Below are 21,065 nucleotides of genomic sequence, written 5' to 3'. Positions count from 1 at the left end.
TATCAACTGAAAAAAATTACACTACAGACCTATTTAATTAACTCAGGGCATTGAAGATACAAAAAAAAAATCCCTTAAACATGCAACTATGAGAGGTCAAAGCAATTCCTTGTACTATAATCATGTAAGTTTAGAATTTGCTTAATCCCAGCTAAGTGCTTATAGTTAATTTAAGAAGATTAGTTTATTCCATAGATTTCGTGCATTAGCCAAGAATAATGAAATGGCAATAATTCTACCATATGGAGAAGTGCATTTATGAGACTGTTTGGCAATTCATCTGACAAATATTGGTGAAGCACCTACTAGGTGCCAGGCACTGTTCTATATGCTGGGAAAACAAAGGTAAACCAGACAGACAAAGTGCTTGATATCATGGAGATATCTTAGGAGTTTGGGGGACAGGAAGTAAACAGGTAAATAAACCAATTTACAACATAATTATGGCAACTGTTAAGGAAAAAACAACAGCGATACAGGGATAGAGTACAATTAGGGGTGTGTGAAGGATGAGGTGGTCAGGAAAGGTTTCTTAGAAGAGGCCATGTTTTAACAGAGATCTCAATTGGCAAGGACAGAAGTAAACACAGATCTGGAGGAAAAATATTCCAGGCTACGGTAAAAGCAGGTTTTAAAACCAGAAGGCAGAAGAAAGGTCCATGTGGCTAAAGAGTGAGCAAGGAGAAGTCATAAGCAGCCAGTGTGAAGAGGGAGGCAGGAAACAAGATAATGTAGAGCCTTAGAGATTCATGGTAAAGAGTCTGGATTTTACTTAAGTGTAATGAGAAGCAGTGGGAGTTTTCTTATATCTTAAAACTTCAGATATAGTGCTATGTACTTAGACTACTGTGTTTCACAAATATGCACTCATTTAATCATTTATTTTTTTAAGTTTATTTATTTATTTTGAGAGAGAGAGTGCAAACGGGGGAGGGTCAGAGAAAAAGAGAGACAGAACCCCAAGTAGGCTCCACATCATCAGCACAGAGCCTGATGTGGGGCTTGAACTCACGAATGGCAAGATCATGACCTGAGCGGAGATCAAGAGTTGGACACCTAACAGACTGCGCCACCCAGGCGCCCCTCATTTAATCATTTAAACAAGCCGAGGGGTGCCTGGGTGGCACAGTCAGTTATGTGTCCAACTTTGGCTCAGGTCATGATATCACAGTCTGTGAGTTCAAGCCCTGCTTCAGGTTCTGTGCTAACAGCTAAGATCCTGGAGCCTCCTTCGGATTCTGGCTCTCCCTCTCTCTCTGCCCTCCCCCACTCACATCCTGTCTCTCTCTCTCTCTCAAAAATAAATAAACATTTAAAAAAATTTGTAACAAGCCTATAAGATAGATGCTTTACTATCCTTATTTTTTGGATAGTAAACTGAGGAAACTGAGACCCAGAGAGATTTCAGAACATATCATCACACATGCCTGTACATAACATGGCCAGGATAGTAACTAGGACAGACTACAGAACTGATTTATTTATAAAGTTCACTCTGGTTGCAATGTGAAAGAGCAAATGTAGGAGGGCAGGAATAGTCTAGGCCAGAGATGATGGGGGCTGGAGATGTCAGTGCAGCACATGAGAACATGGTGTCTTAGTCCATCCAGGTTGCCACAACAAAGTAACAGTATGTTTGCTTCTACAAAGTGAAGCCTATAAAAGCTGAGAGATTATCTACAAAAAAAGGAAACCAGAAATATGTGACCCACAGACTCAGAAAAATTTCGTTAACCCTTCAGAAGATTACAGAACACTTAACCCCAGAAGATTAGAGAAAAATCTGAGGTCTATACTACAAAGAAAAAAATTGGTTTTACCCATATATTCACTCCAACCATTTGAAAAAGGCACATAGTACTCTCACTTCATGGTTACTTATGCATTGCCCTATCGCTGTATTGCTCTCTCTGTAGTATCTACAATAGGCAGGCCCTGAGCTAGCAGTCTGGGGGAAAAAAGCAAATAATATTTTTAAACCATATTAAATATTAAATTATTGAAAATTGAGGTAAATGCGACACCAGCAACAAACAAGGTTCTGACATGGAGAATAGTAGAGGAACCTACTTAAATAGGGAGGTTGGGGGCACCTGGGTGGCTCAGTCTAGGTTAAGCAGCTGCCTCTTGATTTCAGTTCAGGTCATGATCTCACGGTTTTGAGCCCCACTTCGGGCTCGTAGGGCTCTGCGCTGACAGCATGAAGCCTGCTTGGGATCCTCTCTCTCCCTCTCTCTGTCCCTCCCCCACTAGCTCATGCATGCTCTCTCTCTCTGTCAAAATAAATAAACTTTAAAAAAGTCAAATAGGGAAGTCAGTGAAGGCCTTTCTGAGAACAAGACATTTGAACTGGGACCCAAAGAAGGACAGAGAAAAGAGTATTCCAGACAGAGGGAAAATATGTGCAAAAGTTCTCATATAGGAGAGATTTTAAACACACCAGTGCAGAGGCACCTGGGTGGCTCAGTCAGTTAAGCGTCCAACTTCAACTCAGGTGATGATCTCATGGTTCACGACTTCAGAGCCTGCAGCCTGCTTCAGATTCTGTGTCTCCCTCTCTCTCTGTCCCTCCCCCACTCATGGTCTGTCTCTCTCTCTCTCAAAAACAAAACATTGAAAAAAAATTTTGTAAATAAAAAAAAAAATCCACCAGTGCAGATGGGGCTACATGAGGGAGGTTTGAAAGATAAGCAGGGCTTGAAGGTCAAAGACGGGACTTTTTTGTTTGCACAACATGAGGCCCTTAGAAGATTTCAAGCATGCCGATGGCATCATCATATTCACTCAGGCAGTCAGTTTAACAATTATACAACAATTACATAACTATACACAGAACATCTACTGTGTGACAGGCACCTGTGCTGGCACATGCATACCCCAGAACTTGGGAAGCAGTAACAGGCCATCCTCTATGCCACTGCTGTGTGTTCCAGAATTCATCCTCTCCTAGACTATATAGGGGAACACAAATGAGGAAGCAATATTTTAAAAGTACAATGGTTAAGTCTATCAAATTAACTGTGACTTCTAAATTGCTTAAGAATATAACCTAATCTGGTTCATTCCTACAGTATCTGCAGAATTAAAGGCTCACTGACTCAATTTACGAATGAATAAATGATAGTAAAGCCAACTGCAGCTCTAAATAATAGACACTATAAATGATTCTGGCCTAAAATGGCAAGAGTTCCTAAAGTAAATATTTTGCTACAGTCTCTTACAAATAATTCAGATTTCTGTTTGAACCAGCTGTCAGTGTTCCTGGGGGAAACTAAACTGAATACACACCTGCCTATAACTCTACTTCCTGTTTCATAAGCCACAGTGGACAAGGGTATAGAGGAAAGAGACGCTCTCCACATTGTCTCTTGTTGGATCCACTTTCTTGTCCACAAACAATCCTAAAACTACAGACAGTAGTTAAGAAGGAGCTGAAGAGGAGGAATTGGGTAGGGAGGGTCTCACCCTTCCAGACTTAAGACCATTTGGACATGTTGTGAAGACGCACACTTCACGGAAATTTCTTCAAATGTGCTGAGTTTCAAGTTTCTTATCTTAGATCATGGGGGAAAAAACAGCAATAGACAGATTAATAGAGACGATCACTGTAAATGTTAAATGTATGAAAACAAAACAAAATAAAAAACAGACCACTGCGACCGAGACTGGAAAAGGAGGGAATTCAGAATAAACCAGATAGCATGGAGAAGGACAAAGCTGGAGGTGGTGGTCACTCTGCACTAGGGGAATTTCAAGATTCCACACACCATAAACTGTGGCTATTAAATGGTGGGGGTGAGGGGGGTAGGGGATGGGGGGAGGCAGGAATATTGAGCATTGCTCACTCATTCATTCCTGTGTAGAAACTAAGAGCTGTCCGGAAGGAACCAAACCAAAACTTCACTTACTTACACTTTAGGCTCTCCCAGGAATGCATTCTTAAACCAGTCAATCAGGAATTACCGGATCAGCACGGGGGGGGGGGGGGGGGGGGGGGGGGGCGATCGTGCCAGAGCCAAAGCCTTTCTGCTTGGTATAAATTCCTGGTTCCCGTGCCCTCCACGTATAAAAATCTTTAAGTTTGTGCAGCTCCTTGGAGCTCCCTTCTATCGGCTAGATTGGAAGCTGTCTGATTTGAACCCATTTTTGCTCAAATAAACTATTAAAATTTGTAACGCGCCTCAGTTTATCTTTTACCAGCTCCAGGTCAGAAGAGGGACCTGAAGGAGACTCCCAACAGCCCCAGGAGCCCCAGGACACAGGTACCTGTTGAGCTCCTTGAAGGTGCAGCGTTCTTGCTGTCTCTGGAGGACAGGGTAAGTCCCTCTAGGACAGCTTCTGTCAGGAGCCTTCAGACTTGGAGGTCAGAGAACCAGCTGGAGCCAGTCTGCATCAAAGTTGGAAACCGGACCGGCTCCGGGTAGGGCCGGGGTCCCACTTGGGAACCGGGTGAGCTCTAGGAACGGCCTGGGTCCCACTTGGAAACCGGACCTGGTTCAGAGACAGCCTGGGTCCCACTTGGAAACCGGACCGGATCCAGGGACGGCCTGGGTCCCACTTGGAAACCGGACCGGGTTCAGGGACGGCCTGGGTCCCACTTGGAAACCGGACCGGCTCCAGAAACGGCCTGGGTCCCACTTGGAAACCGGACCGGCTCCAGAAACGGCCTGGGTCCCACTTGGAAACCAGGTGAGCTCTAGGAACGGCCTAGGTCCCACTTGGAAACCGGACCTGGTTCAGGGACAGTCTGGGTCCCACTTCGGAACCGGACCGGGTCCAGGGACGGTCTGGGTCCCACTTGGAAACTGGACCGGGCTCAGGGACGGTCTGGGTCCCACCTGGAAACCGGACCAGGTGCATTCACGGACTGGGCCTCTCTTCGAAACCGGATTAGGTCTGAAGTCAGGCTGGATCCAACTTAAACTGAACTGAGTCTAGTATGAGGCCTCAGGTGAACAAAATTTTAAGGCTGAACAAGCAGGATAACCTTACCAACCATTATCTTGAAATTCAGTGGCCAGTGGAGAACCTTAAACCTAGATAAGTCTTGAGGTGCCATAGAGATAAAGGTGTCTCAGCCAGGTACTCACTGTAAAAGTAGAGGAAAAATTATTTTTCCTCCTCTACAGGTTCTGGTGACCAGGACATCCCACTCCCTCCAAAGCCTGCAGCCAGGATCCTTGGAAAACTGGCAGAAGCCAGCAGAAGAGTAAGTATTCTTACCAGTCAGCTCTCCCAGATGTCTATTTGTGGTGCCTGATCGAGAAAGGAAGGTAAAATTTCATGTCCTTCTTTATCTTTATTAATGTTTATTTTTGAGAGAGAGACAGAGCGCCAGCAGGGGAGGGGCAGAGAGAGAGGAGACACAGAATGTGAAGCAGGCTCCAGGCTCTGAGCTGCCACCACAGAGCCCAACGGTGGGGCTCAAACCCAAGAACCAGGAGATCGTGACTTGAGCTGAGGTCTGAAGCTTAACCAGTGGAGCCACCCAGGCACCCATCATATCATTCTTTTACAAATTCAGATTGGCAGGGAAAAAAAAATCTTTGCATTGTGACTGGTCAGTTTGCTCTCAAGTGCCCATTGGTTGTTAATCCTTCCTCAGAACAGCTATTACCTTATTTGCCTCATTTTCTGTCATGAGAACTTGGTTTGTCAGCCATCAGGTTGGGGGCCCCCCAAAATATGGCCAAACAGAAATGTTGCCTCCCATTTGCAACTAGATACAGCTGACAAATGTGGGTTGCACTCCACTTGCTTCTAGGGGCCTACTAACTATTGCCAGATCTCAGTGGAACTGAGGGTTTTTTTCCCCCTGGGTTATCTTTGGTAGAGACTCTGGATCTTGAGAGGATATTATCTTTTGTACCCTCTTTGGGAACACCGTTTGCATCCACAGGGTTGTTCAATACTGCCAGGAATCGTTACTGTTTGTCCTGGCTGAAATCTTACGATTCAAATTGATTTTTGCACAAATAAACTCTTAAAATTTTTAATATGCTTCAGTTTGCTTTTTAACAGCCTGCACTAATGGAGACAATTGTATGACAGCCGCATAATCCTCCATGCCCGGGGGCGGGTAAGACACAAGAGCTCTGTTTATAGTACTGCATTTAAAAGATTACCAAATTATCATTCACTGAAAAATATGTTGTTTATTCACCTCCTTAATCATAATTTTAAAAAAACTCATAATATAAAAAATAAATTAGACAAAATCTGAACTAGAAGACCTCCATTTGGCCCTTGAACCATTATCTCAATGAAAAGGCAGCCATTTTAAAAAACCAGCCTTACCAAGCTCTGGGAAAACTTGAAGGCATCTAAAAAAGTCATTAGCATATCCAGCCACCAGGTGTCACCATTGGTTTAAGCAAATGTGCTCTATCTAGCTCTAGGCTAATTCATAGTTTTGGATCTCTGCAACATTAGATGGCATCTCACCTTGACAATTGTTGAAACAGGCTCCAGTTAGTTCCAACCTATTTATGGAGAAATTAGAACTCATTCTAGCAACTTCAAACTTCCTTTCTCGTGCTTTCATGTATTTTTATTAAATAGAAAAAATAAATGAAACCAGCTCAGTAATGCCCTTTAGACTAGTAAACTACAATTAGGAAGAATTATATGAAAACAGTTGTCTGTGTCACAGGGGTAAGATTCAGGTAACAGTGTTTGCTCACCGTTTCCCTTTTTAAAACTGCACTCTCCCATACTGCCTGTTGGAACATCTTCACAAAGGGAAAAGGAGTGGGGAAGAACTTGCCAATCGAGGTCCAATTAAAATTTGTTCTTTTTAGGCAGATGATATTTAGATAATAGTCCCTAGGAAGGCAGTTCATATTCTGAAATTTACAAATGATTTTTTCAATGCATGGGTGTATCCAGGATTCCTTAGTTTCTTTTTTTTTTTTTTTTTGATTAATATAAAGTTTAAGTTAATATCTTTTGTTGCTAATCCTTGGCTTCTCTATAGATTGACAAGTAGTCTGCCATTTATACAAATCCATTTTCTGTCCAACAAGACTCCTTCTGTATCCTCACCCTCATTCAAATATTCCAACAAGCAATTCTTTTAAATTCCTACCTCCTTCCATCTCATGACTACTGCCTTCTCAGGGAGAAAACATCGGATAGATTTCTGTTTCCTAAAGATACTGCAAAGATATCTTGGCAGTTCCTCACTACATAGAAACCATCAGTATTGGTTTTCCCACTACAAATGTAAATCTTGAAACAAGAAACAATACATGATAAGAGCAAAGGCCAAAGGGGAAAGCAATGAAGTGTGTGTCTGAGATTGGAAGGAAGAAAATACCAAGTAAGAATTTACCCCTGGCTTGTTCTTATTAAATCACATGATTCTGGCATTGTGTTTTTTATAGCCCCATGATTTTGTTTTTCTTTTATTTGGCAAACAAAATTAAACTCACTATTCAAACAAAATGACATGGAATTGTGTGAGCCAAGATGAACAAAAATGCACAGTTGATTTATTTAAGTTCCAGGAATAATAGTCAATGAGTTTGAATAAAATGTGCTGCTAAAAACAGGACATTAAAGGTAATTTAAATATATTCAGTGCAGTCATTCATTCTAGTTCATGCACGTTAAGTAGGTTTTTTATCTCTAAGGTGCCATCAACGGAACTCTCAGACATTCAAAATACCAGTATTATATCATTAACACATTTCTGGTCAATGAGTTGAGTAATGTAGAACTTATGAAAATATGTATTGCCATTCTCTTTCAAATGAGCTGCATATTACATCCATTAACATAACTATATTGATCTAATTTCGTTATTTTCAGTAGAGTGCAGTTTGGAAATATAAAATTGACAAATGAGAGCCAAATGAAGAGGGGGCTAACATCAAAGATCATAAATTACAAAACCTCAATAAGGAATATCTTTGTAATTGCCATAATGTGGAAATGTTAAATAGCATGCATTTAGTTTTTTAAAAAAGAGAAAATCTTACATGTTTTAACCATTTTATTTTGACCAGACTATATCTGTTGGTAGTAGATTATTTACTCTTCCTTTCAGAGAGCTAATTGGAGTACACCTAAGTATCTAGATTATTTATCGTATGACTGTGGGAAGGTCAAATCATATGACTGTGGGAAGGATGGATACTTGGGTTCTACTCCCAGAGATTCTTGCTTTAATTGGCCTGGGATGTGATCTGAGCATCAGATATTTAAAAGCTTCCCAGGTAGTTATGAGGCAGACAAGGTTGACAGTCACTGTACCGTTTTCATTTTACACAAAAGGATGTTAACACTCTTACTGTTATTTTCAATGTTATTTAATAAAGGGGCTTAGTTGCAAATAGGAATTAAAATGTGCTTGAGGAAATCTTTCAAATTACTGCAAAACATAACTGCAGATTAAACATTCTTTACAACCAAAGGAAGAAGAACATGGAATCAGTAGATGCACCTTCATGCATCTCTTAATTAATCAACGGATCCATTACAAAATTCCCAAAAGCCAATTTTCTGGAGCTTCCAAACAATTTTGGTGTTACCAAAAAAAAAAAAAAAAAAAAGGCAAACTAAAAAAACCTAATATCAAATAATTTGGGGTTAAATAGACTTTTCTATAGGATTTCCTAGAATTTATAATGGTAATAGACTGTAAATCTTCAAAAGGGACAGAATGCCCTGTCCTGTGTAAGATGCAGTATGTTGAATGGTTGAAGGAATCGTGGATTCATGGAACACACTTTAGGAAATACAATCCACATACATGTCTTTTAAGACAATGATAATTAATACCTACAGCCAAAAATGTTATCCAAAGATTTCACTCTGCAGGTCTGAATTACCACTTGCTTTTTAACCTTCTCCTTTGGATAAAACATTATATTGCCTTCAAATATTTGAAAGTATTCTACCAGAGGAATTAAGACTATCAACTCAGGAGCAAAACTTCTTATGTTCACACCAGCATTTTTTACTTAATCTCTCTGTGCTTCAATATCTTCACCTGCAAAATGGGGGAAATGTATCCCCCCCACCCCCCACCTCAGGGTATGTAGCACTTGAGAAACTTAGGTCCTTGACATTCTGTTACAATAACAAGAGTGACACTTAAAAGTGAAGGGCCAAACTACCATATAAAGAATTTCAAAGGAAATTTCTTCTGAGAATCTATTCCATGACTTCTGAACCCTCTGGCCTACTTTGAGAATATGAAAGAATTGAAAAGAAAGGAGAAGGGATATCTGTGAAGGGAACACTCTAAAAAGAGCTGTTGCCTTATTAATAGTCCACCACCCCACTCTATATTAAGGATTCAGATAGGTCCACTTGGCCATCCTGAATGGTGCACCCCTGTACTTTGGGGACCCCAGGCCTGCCATTTGCTTTCTACTCAAGGGATCTAGAGGACTAGGGACGCCTGGATAACTGCTCTGGAGGCAGATCCACCTCATTCCCAGAGTTCTTCAGGCAACAGGACACTAGCATGTTTCGTGTGGACCAGAGGTAGGCAGCTGATTAGAGTCTGGCCCAGTAGCAAGAAGCTGGAGGTAAGGACAAATTCGCAGGATACAAAGCAGGAGGAGCAAGTGGCTACCAGAATTCCAAATAGCTCAGCCAGCCAGCAACAGGGGCACTAGAAGAAGGAGATCTCCAGCACCTGGAAAGATGCCACAAAAGTACTCCATGAGGAAAAAAATCTGCTTTAAACCAAAAGGCCCAAAATGGCTATATAGAGAAAGTCTAATGAGAGCCTCTTTCCAGGGCAGACTGCAGGGAAAACAGTCCCAGGCTGGGCCAAAGGAGATTTTCCTGTTAAATTAAGGGCAGAGCTTGGTTAATATCCTGGGCCCCCAAATCTAATTATTGAATTGAGCCTGGTTCGTGATCTTAATTGACAGTGGGATGATCTATGACCTAAGCATGAGAAGAAAAGTCACAGGGTCTGGAGAAATTTTCATCCAAGGGAACCAGTGATTACTGAATGAATTTTAAAGGGGCAGAAAGACAAAAATAATTTGATTACATACCATGAATCCTGCAACACATGCATGTGTATATTTTAAAATATAATGTTTCATAAATTCCCATGAATTGCAGGATGATAATACTCTCAAGTTTACATCCATGCTACAAAGTGTGGTCCATGAACCAGCAGCAGCAACAGCAACACTGGGAGTTTTTTATAAATGCAGAATCTCAAGCTTCACCCTAGACTTGCTGAATCAGAACCTGCATTTTAAGGAGATCCTCAGGGGATTTATACGCATATTACAGTTTCAGAAGCACTGCCTTATGCCACTCTGCTGCCCATAAGGAAGTCTTTGTGATATTTGAATATCTACTAATTGTGACGTAACCATCCATTGAAGTCATCATGAAGGACTCCCAATAGCAACAAATATGTTATAGAACTTTGGCATTTTCAAAGCTCATTCTATTTCTGTTATACTCACAGTTAACTGGTTGACTTTTAAACTGATTTAGGTATTTCACCTGTTACCTCATGTACTTAATGCACATGCAAGTGGTTGCACAAGTGACAAGAAAACCTACCTCTAACAACTGATGTTCTAGGACACCTTCCAATACCAAAGAAAGATTAGACAGATCAGCATCTGTTATTGAGTAATATACTCTCATTAGCTTATCTTAGCAATATGGCCACAGAACTTCTAGATTCTGCAGATAATAAGTGAGAGACAGACTTCCAGATTACCGTAGCCTCAGGAAAACTTGCTTGGGTGGCCTTATCAGCGGAAATGGAGAAATATTACCTCCTTTGGCTCCTCATACCCCTTTACACCAGCCTCTCTCACTAACTGGGATGCCCCTGGCTGCAAATCAAGAAGGAAATTATCATCTAAGTGTCAGTGAGTGGATTCAAGGATAAAACCTGCAAATGAAGGTTCACTTTGGAAAGCCAAAGAAAATACAACATGGTACCAGAGAGGCACCCAAGACAAGTCAGGTGTGGGTAGTATGGGCTCATTGTACTTGAAGAATACCAAATTAATATTTACTGAATGAATAAATATATCATAAATGAGTAAATGAAATGAATTGGTCTGGAATTCATATCTTTTAGGCTACTTTGTATTTCTAAATCCCTATAGTTCCCTGCCAAATGAAACCTTTATGCAATATTTCTTTATTCTTTCTCATGCTTGAACTCACCTTACAGCTGTGGGGATTCCATTGTGTTTCAACAGAACAACATTGAAATCCAGACAAGCCCATCCTCATAAGATGGCCATCCTCATAAGATCACTAGCTATGGTTTTAAAAGTTTAAATCTTGGTTCTACCACTTGTAGGCTATGTAATTTTGGGTAGTTACCTAACTTGTGGAGCCACTAATACCTTCCCTTATAAAATAAGGCAAGTAACGCCTCGTCTATAAGGCTATTGTGTGATTTAGAGAGGATAACAACTGTGGAAGTTTGTAACATAGTGTGGGTATAGAATAAGTCCTCAATAATGCGCTGTACATTTCTCATGACCTCACCCTCACCCTACATGTATTGTTCTGGATGTGCTTAAACCTTATCCCTGTCCTTACTAGATTCAACCTCTGAGACTAATACAAATTGTCTAGTTCTATAAATTATTCATGGAGACAAAGCACAGAATTAGTTTTATTTTTCTACTTTCAAGTTCATTTATACATTCATTCATACATTCATCAAATAATCTATTGAGCACTTAGCAAGCATTAGATATAATCCCAATATATCCAACTAGAAATAAGCCTCATTAAGAAAAAATTCTAGAGGTGCCTGGGTGGCCCAGTCAATTAAGTGTCCGACTCTTGATTTCAGCTCAGGTCATGATCTTACAGTTCATGAGTTCAAGCCCAGAGTCAGACTCTGCACTGACAGTGCAGAGCCTGCTTGGGGTTCTGTCTCTCTCCCTCTCTCTCTGACCTTCCCCCACTCTCATGCGCACTCTCTCTCTCAAAATAAATAAACTTAAAAAAATTTTTTTAGAAGTTTTAAAAAGTCCATCCATTCACAATGGCAATAGAAATGGATCAATATCAAGTATCTGAGCACTAGACATATAAAAATTCTTATATACAGTTCTCTTCATAACAAAACATATTTTGAGTAGAAAATGACAGGCATATACATCAGGTAATATTTATGTTCAGTATTTTCTCATTTTATTTTCTAGAAAAAAAGCTCCAATAATAGACTAATTTAGAATGGGATGCCTGAAAACATTTTTAAACTCCAGTTGGTGAGAAGTGGCCTTTCCTAATTATCATCTGAACCTCCATGATATTGAGCTATGGATGCCATGATTCTTCCCGAGCAAGACCATTAAACATAGCACTGGTGACCTCACATGGGGCATTTTGTTTAATCCTCCTCAAGGATAAGTTGCTTATATTAGGTACTTTTACATGCACATGTACTTCAAATTCTTACCAAACCAAAGCCACACATGGATCAAACAAAGAAAACCAATGCCAATAGCCCGTAGGGAGCTAGAACACTATTTTGGGTATTGGTTTAGAAATTGATTTAGCCACAATTACAAGTGACTTTATAACCTCTACCTTCTGAGGAGGGAAAAACTATCTTAAAAAAAACTACTAAAAACAAAAAGATATAACCTGTAAACTTTACAGATGCTTTTAACAATAAAGGTAGGAAATGCAAGTGAAAACTGAATATCAGAAAGGAGGTACCCTTTGAAAAAGAAAATATTTTAAGTCCCAGGAACACTGGTGACCACAAAGATAAATAAACCTATTTAAGACAAGAGTTACAGACTACAGAGAGAAGATGGGTATTACTATCAGAATAGTGATTGGCAAGAAATCCAACCAAGCAGAAGAGTTAGGAGACCCTTAGGTGGGATGCAGTAGCAGAGCCTGAGGCTTCTTTTGGATTGTGCCACATCTTTGAGTTTTAGGAAATAAGCATGCAGAAACAGACGATCAAGTGTTTATACAAGGCTCAGAGTTGTCTTTTATCCTATTTAGTTGACAACAGGGTTTTTCGGTTATTCCGTAAAGCACTACAAACTTTCAATCTAGCATAAATAAATTTCCATCCTTGCTTATGATTCAGGTGAGTCCCCTTGCATCCCCAGCATTCTGCCTGGCTCAGAGCGGGAATTCAGTCAGTATTTTCTTAATCAAGGAGACTGAATTGACCTAGAATTTGATGTAGACATTCCTATATCCCCAAGATTCTGGAATTAATTGTGACCGTGTGTGTGTGTGTGTGTGTGTGTGTGTGTTTTATGTTTTCCCTCTAATAGAGATTAAACTAATAAAACAGACTTTATAAAAAGGGCCCAGTAAAAGTTAATGATAGGTTTTCACATTATTAGAACAAAACATCCAGCATGTAAAAGACTAAAATAATTATGAGTATCATTTAAATTTAAATTCTATTTGAAATAATGAAATGAAAGCCAACTGTGAGGCCCAGGTACCACTTATCTGCCCGTTACTTTGGTATTTCCTACCCAGAGAGTAAACGTATATGTGCAGATTAGGAAATAAAGTACAGCTTGATAAATCTTGACAAGTAGCCAGTACTCTGGGATATATCTCTAAAGAATACTAGATTGGAGGACACAGCTTAGGCCAGAAGACCTAAGTAATTTTCTTCCACACTAAACTGCTATCCATTTCACTTCTCTTATCAGAGGGGGGTTATTACAATGCAGTGAGAGAAGAGACCAGCACAAAACCCCCTTCAGTACAAGGGTAAAGGAAGTACCAGGGTTTAACAAGGAAGGACACCTTGTCCCCTTGCCTGATGCCAAGCTGTCTTGTTCCTTGCTAGCATATCAGGCTGCCATTCTGAGGAAAGAAAACGCAGTGGGAACATGGCTGGGCTACTTCTCACACTGGGAAAAAGGGTCTGGCTCTCTTACCACTCTGGACTATGGATTAAGAAAGTAGACGAGAGAGCAAAACAACACACACCAAACGTGACTTTGGCCTTCCACATGGAGACACTGCCCAGCAGTAAAAATATGGCTTAATCAAAATGAGAGCGTAACCAATCAGAGTAGTCATTTGAACTTCTGGGACAGAAAACTAAGCAAGGGGTTAGAAGCCAAAAAATCTCTATCCCAAGTATCTCCCTTCATGGAGAAAAAATGCTGGGATCCCCTTCTCTGTTGGTTGAAGCTGGCATATAAAAAGGACAGAGATTAAATTTCCTTTTATGTAGTGGCAGAGGTAATGATCAACGTTCTATCTAGTTAGGGTCTCCTGAATTCATGGAACTGTCACTAAAAATAAAACAAGGGGGAAATGGGAGGTTCGCAAGGAGAAAAGCTAAAGAAAAAGCCCTCAGGAAGGGCAAAAACCAAGTTAGTTATGATAAGCTATAAACATTCTCCCATTCCCTCATTCTTTCTCTGTGTCTCATTCTCTCTCCCTTTCTCTCTCTCTCTCTCTCTCTCTCTCTCTCTCTCTCTCTCTCTCACACACACACACACACACACACACACACACACACACACATCTTATTGTCTTCCTAATCAGCTCCATTCTTTTACCCAGGACCCACCCCAGTCCCCCCTCCCACCTCAGTAGGCTTCCTCTACTGAGGCAAGCAGACACTTCTCTAACACCAATTTATAGTAGGCTAAATGGAGACTTCGATTCTCAAGTTCATTTGACCTATCAGGTCTAGCATCTACCGTAATTGACAACTTTTCTCTGTGAGATTTAGTTATGTCTCATCAGACCAGTGCATCTTTAGGTCACTAGAGAGAAGTTATCTTGCACCTGCATATACTAACTAACCTCTCAGGAGTACCTATAACTCAGGCTTTTAAAAATAAGAGTCTAATCTTGTTCCGAGACCAATTCTGACCACCAAGCAAATGCTGAGGACACCAACTGGGTGTCCTACAACTTAATTCTGATACTACCTGGAAGTAGCATCAGATCCCACAGGTTAAGGGCTCAGTCCTACAAGATTGCCCTGCCCCTTCAATTTGGATGCCAGTCACAGTGTCTACAAACCAGAGGTTCCTACCACCCCTTTCTTAGATTCAATTAATTTTCTGGAGCAGCTCACAGAACTCAGAGAAATATTTCGCTTACTAGATCACTGGCTTATTGACAGGGATATAACTCAGGAACAGCCAGATGGCAGATATGCACAGCACAGGGTAAGGGGAAAGGGCACGGAGTCTCCATGCTCTCTCCTGAGGCACTGCTTGCCCCAAATCTTCCTGTGTTCACCAGCCCAGAAGTTCTCCCAACCCTACTGTTTTTGGATATTTATATAGAGGCTGCTTCATTACATAGATATGATTGATGTAATCATTGGCCTTTGGCAATTGATCCAAGCCTAGCCCCTCTCCCCTCCCAGGAGGTTGGGGGATGGGACTGAAAGTTCCAGCTGTCTAATCACAGAGTTGGCTCTTCTGGCAACCAGTGCCCAATCTCAGGTACTTTTGAAAAGTCACCTCATTCACATAACAAAAGACACCTTTATTGTTCTCATCATTTAGGAAACTAGAAGCGTTCTAGGAACGCTGTGCAAGAAATGGGGACAAAGACCAAATGAATATTTCTTATTATAAATCACAATATCACAGGTCATAAAATGCTGGCCATTCCTGGGTTCAATCCGGCAAAATGTGGATACTGACTGCAGCAGAGGTCAAAGTCAAGAATTTCTCCACAGCTGTTCCAAGATGCCAGTGCTTTTAGTTGCTTTATGCAGTATCTTCTGCTCAAATGATCCTGCCTCAACAGAGCTGGCTAATAGAAATGACTTCCAATTAATTAAATCATCTGAGCAAAATGTCCATTTTAAACGTATTTCCTATTTCTCCTGATTCTTTTCTCATAGAGTAATCTATAAAGATTCAGAAACAAAACTTTGTTTGCAAAAGGTGAATTTTTAACTAATAGAATAATTTTAACGTGACTGCCAGGAATTTTTCATGTATCTAGCTTCTTTTATGTCAACTGAAATTAATCATTTGACCAAGTTGGTACATAATTAATGATATTAAGTTACAGCTTATATTCACCTGTATTTAATTTGCCATTGTAAATAAAGTTATTGCCAATAAAAGTCATCAAGTTTTCTGTAATTTTTTTGCAGCTGTCAATAAAATTTTACACATGCACAGAGACTATACACAGATGATTTCATTGGGAAGTTTTAGAATTATCAGAACTACTATTGTAATTATTTAATAGTCATATCTTTTAGATCTATAAATGCACTATCTTTCAATCAACCAAATAAGAATATTAGGTTTAAATTAAAGTAAGAGAATTTGTTTTAACCATACTTTTTGTATGCAGCATTAGAACTATAAAATCCCCCCCCAAAAAAAAACCGACCAACCAAACAAACAAACAAACAAAAAACATTGCAATTGCAAAGAAACAATTCAAATACATGTAACCTAACACAATGTCTGGCCCATGATAGATGTTAAATAAGTGTCCCGTGGCACCTGGGTGGCTCTGTCCGTTAAATGTCTGATTCTTGACTTTGGCTCAGATCATGATCCCAGAGTCATGGAATCAAGCCCCAAGACAGGCTCCACACTCATCAGCACAGAGCCTGTTTGGGGTTCTCTCTCTCTCTTCCTCTGCCCCTCTCCCCTGCTCGTGCTCTCTCTCTCTTAAAAAAAAAAAAAAAAAAAATAATAAACAAACAAATGTCTGGCTGAATGAATGGACATTGAGAAGACAACACAAATGTGGGACACATAAGTACATATATGAAGAATTATAGAATAACTTTCTTTACATACAGGAGATAGAAGAACATGTTTTTTTATTCGGAGATCCCAAAGATGGTAAAATAAATAATGTTCAAGTAGCTGCTGGAAAGATAGAAATGTGGAGGAAAATCATTTAGACTAATGTGTGAATATTTTCATTCTCCATTATTGATTTGAATAGAAATATCAAAATCCAAGAATAATTACAGGTTTAATATCTTGAGAAAGCAGGAAATTTTAATTTTTACAAACAGAATAAACCTAATTTAAGTATGAATGCCTCTTTAAAGGAAAGGAATTCATAATAAAAATGCTAGTATAAATTTAAAAAAATTAACAGCATGGAAAAAAATTAAGGAGAAGGAAAATTAATTTATAAAGAGAAATTACTCTTAACACAATAAATATTAGTAATGCAATAGCAGAGAAACATAAGTCAGGAAGGAACTAGTTTCACAGTAATAGGTTTATAGAGAGAGAGAAAATGTCTACAAGAACCATTAGGAAATTTCCTGGCATAATGTGGGTTAACAGAAGCTGAAAGTGGCATTTATTGTATAGAAAGTATGCACACCATAACACAGCCTACACTTAAGAAAAGTTTTTTTTAGAGTTGACATTTGCCTCTTGTTGAATTCCTTAAGGAGAGCTAAATCTAAGTAAAGAATTTCAACTTATAATTTTTAAATTGTGTTTATAGTAGTTAGTATATGAAAGATGAAAGGTCAAAGAAAAAAATGACTTGTTTAAAAAGTATGTATCTCTCCATCAATGTGCTTCATGTTGCTCCAAGACTCTAAAAACATCTATCAGATGATACAGCATCAACAAAGATCAAAGAATGATGATATTATCTGCCTATGTAAATCCCTTTTCTTTCTGATAAAAGAAAGAAGTAAATGTTGTAAAGCTCTTCCAAGCTCCCTAGAACTTCTAACTTTAAAATTTGGGGAGGGGTATCATTTTCTATGAGGCGAACAATTCAAAAGGTCAGGGATTTTAAAAGGAACATTAACTTGTCCATGTCATCATGAGTATAATTTGCTTCTGCAGCAAATACCATTTCTTATTACTCATATGAGATAGTTAATGCCTTCCTCCTCTTCAGCATGTACCTACTCTTCTGACACACTTCTTGGCATGTTCCCTACAATAGAAACCCAAAATTAACTGGAAAAGAACAAAGTGAAACCTTATCTTTGCCTACAATAGTGACTCTAAACACAATGACAATCATGCCAGAAGAAAGAGACATAATTTTCTATTTACAATGTAACATCACTTAAAATACTTTGGAGTAACTAGTCCTTTAAATTTTCAAGGTTAAAGTGTTTCTTGTTGAATTGGTTAACTAGCATTAAAATAAAACACATGGTTTCTTATTTGTTCGGTTTATTTTTAATGATGTTGGGCTAAACATGGATCTAGAACAGTAACAAATCATACCAGTTCCAGGAGCTGGGCTCTGTTAGAGGATATGGATTTTTTTTTTTTTTATAGTAAGAGGAATGAAGGCCCATGGCTGTGTTCTTCCAGCCTCTGACTTTCTCATTCTTCTGGATTGCTCAATGAATATCTAGTAAATAAATGGGTGAGGGAGGGAAGATAAAGAGGGAAAGGATGGACAGATAGAAGAGTAAGGGGAGGAGAAAACAAAAAGAATTCTGTGATTTAAAAGTACTTGAACTGGGGCGCCTGGGTGGCTCAGTCGGTTAAGTGTCCGACTTCGGCTCAGGTCACGATCTCGCGGTCCGTGAGTTCGAGCACCGCGTCAGGCTCTGGGCAGATGGCTCAGAGCCTGGAGCCTGTTTCCGATTCTGTGTCTCCCTCTCTCTCTGCCCCTCCCCCGTTCATTCTCTGTCTCAAAAATAAACGTTAAAAAAAATTTTTTTTTAATAAAAAAAAATTAAAAAAAAATAAAAGTACTTGAACTATCTCAAAATCGTTGGGCAAACAAGCCTACCAAAGGTTATATGAAATTTCTGGGGTACAGCAGTCAGGCAATCCCCCATCTGAAAAATAAATGGACTTCCATCTATTTTTTTCCTGAGGCCTAAAAACAAGACATATATAGTATACTACATATAACATATATGCTATGTATAACATACATATTATATGTATACATATATACATATACATACATGTATATAATGTGTGTATATCAAAGACATTCATACTACAATCAGTTTTATTGTGATGTTTGAATCGCTATGACAGAAATTTAATTTCATTTACCAGTGTTTCTCAAATGTGATCAATGACTGGCCATCTCAAGGACTGCCTGGGATAGTGCTGGTTTGCACCTATCCTTCCAGAGTAATTATTAGTAGCAACTCACTTCACTCAGAAGTGTCTTAGTTTGACAAATAATTTTTATGGTCAACCAATGACCAAATGCATTTAAAAATCCTGGTCCTTGGGGCACCTGGGTAGCTCAGTCAGTTAAGCATCCGACATTGGCTCAGGTCATGATCTCATGGTTTGTGAGTTTGGGTCTTGCTGAGTTGTCAGCACAGAGCCTGGAGCCTACTTCGGATTCCTTGTGTCCCCCTCTCTCCGCCCCTCCCCCACTTGTGCTCTGTCTCTCTCTGTCTCTCTCTCTCTCTCAAAAATAAACATAAAAAAATTTTTTTAAAACTGATTCTTATTAAAAGTAGAGCTTCCTGGATCCTACCTTAAACATAATAACTTCAAACCCCTGACAGGCAGACCCAGGATCTTCATTTTAACTAACATCCCTTAGGTAATTGTCAGGGTTGCTAAAGTTTGAGAAATGCTGCATTAATATATAATAGAGAGTATTTGATTTCAATGAGGAGAAAGCTGAAAAGACCAGTGTATGAAAATAAACAGGAAGAGGTGACATTATTGAACAATATACCTATCGCCACCCATCAATATATAATTGTGTTTATTTGGCAAGTTTCTTTATGGCCTGCAGTGACTACAACATCTATCTTTGTCCCAGGGGCAGGGAGATTAGTAAAATGGTACAAATAAGAGGAATTTAGCACTGCAGGATTTCATCTAGCTGCTGTATTTACATTTGTTTGGCCATTACTCCAAGCCTATGTACAGTAGCCTTCCTTATCCACAGGGGATATATTCCAAGACCCCCAATGCCACTGAGGACGGTACCAAACCCTGACTCTATTACGTTTTCTCCTATACATACATACCTATGATAAAGTTTAATTTATAAATTAGGTAGAGTAAATGGGGCACCTGGGTGGCATCTGACTTTGGCTCAGGTCATGATCTCACCTTTCATGAGTTCGAGCCCCCATGTCGGGCTCTGTGCTAACAGCTCAGAGCCTGGAGGCTGCTTCAGATTCTGTGCCTCCCTCTCTCTCTGACCCTCCCCCACTTGTGCTCTGTCTCTCTCTCAAAAGTAAATAGTTAAAAAATTTTTATAAATTAGGTAAAGAGATTAACAACAATAACTAATGATAAAATAGAGCCATCTTAATAATATACTGCAATAAAAGTTATGTGAATGTGGTGTCTGTCTCAAAATATCTTATGGTACTGTACTCACCCTTCTTGTGATCACATTGGATGATAAAATGCCTGTGTCAGGACATGAAGTGAGGTGAATGATGAAGGCATCATGACACAGTGTTGGTGTACTAATGCCCTCCTGACTACATGTCAGAAGGAGGATTATCGCCCTCCAGGGCCACATGGTTGACCTTGGGTACTGAAACCACTTAAGGGAAACCACAGATAAGGGGGAACTACTGTATCTTTACTTCCTCTCCATTTGACTTCATTCTCTCTCTAAACTAACTACACTAGGATTCCTGTAAAGAACTGGTCATTCCAGATGGCTGGTTTTCATCCTTCCCCATGCCATGTCCTCTGTAGATACAAAATTTAGTTTTAAAAAAATAAATATAATTTTCCAGTAATTAACACTGAGTTTTTTCCCAGAGACATAAGGAAAGAGAGAGAGTAGTGTAACCCCATGAAGGAAGATATTAGCTTAGAAGTCTTCTTTTCTTCCTGTAGTTTTCTTTTTCACAAATACTTAGATGATTTTTAGTTAAAATTGAGCAACTCCATGTAGGATCACTGTATACATAGATTGTCCTTGCTTTCTGTATTTGTTAACTAATGTCCTCTGATTATAACAAACATAAAACAACTCTAACTTAGTCAAAAAGGGAAGATTATGGGAAGCATTCTAAAACATTTCATGAAATCCAAGGAAGGCATAAAGGGCAAAGTCTTAAAAGGACAAGAAGTGGGGAGGTTCCAGGGCCTCAAGGAGTTTACAGATCTCTCTCCAGAATTTGCCACTAACGTGCTTTGGATCATGGCATCCCATCTCTCTGTCTC

At 39.5% G+C, this 21,065-nt stretch overlaps 2 long non-coding RNA genes across 2 annotated transcripts in view; one reads left to right on the top strand and one right to left on the bottom strand.

Moving 5' to 3' along the window:
* The window catches only part of LOC109263745 (uncharacterized), an 85,114-nt gene extending 80,471 nt beyond the window's left edge, over nucleotides 1-4,643 (bottom strand). Inside the window, exon 1 of the long non-coding RNA XR_002078370.2 lies at nucleotides 4,267-4,643. This is a non-coding gene — a long non-coding RNA (uncharacterized LOC109263745). The remainder of the gene's footprint in view (nucleotides 1-4,266) is intronic.
* LOC109263744 (uncharacterized) lies at nucleotides 4,044-12,337 on the top strand. The gene is made up of 3 exons (XR_002078369.2): nucleotides 4,044-4,316; nucleotides 5,130-5,209; nucleotides 12,165-12,337. It is a non-coding gene; the product is annotated as an uncharacterized LOC109263744 (long non-coding RNA).
* Nucleotides 12,338-21,065: the final 8,728 nt, after the last annotated feature.

The sequence above is a fragment of the Panthera pardus genome, unplaced genomic scaffold, assembly GCF_024362965.1.
Source record: "Panthera pardus isolate Hobbes unplaced genomic scaffold, ASM2436296v1 HiC_scaffold_8, whole genome shotgun sequence".
In the NCBI taxonomy this organism is placed as follows: domain Eukaryota; kingdom Metazoa; phylum Chordata; class Mammalia; order Carnivora; family Felidae; genus Panthera; species Panthera pardus.
This window is presented reverse-complemented; position numbering and strand designations above follow the sequence as displayed.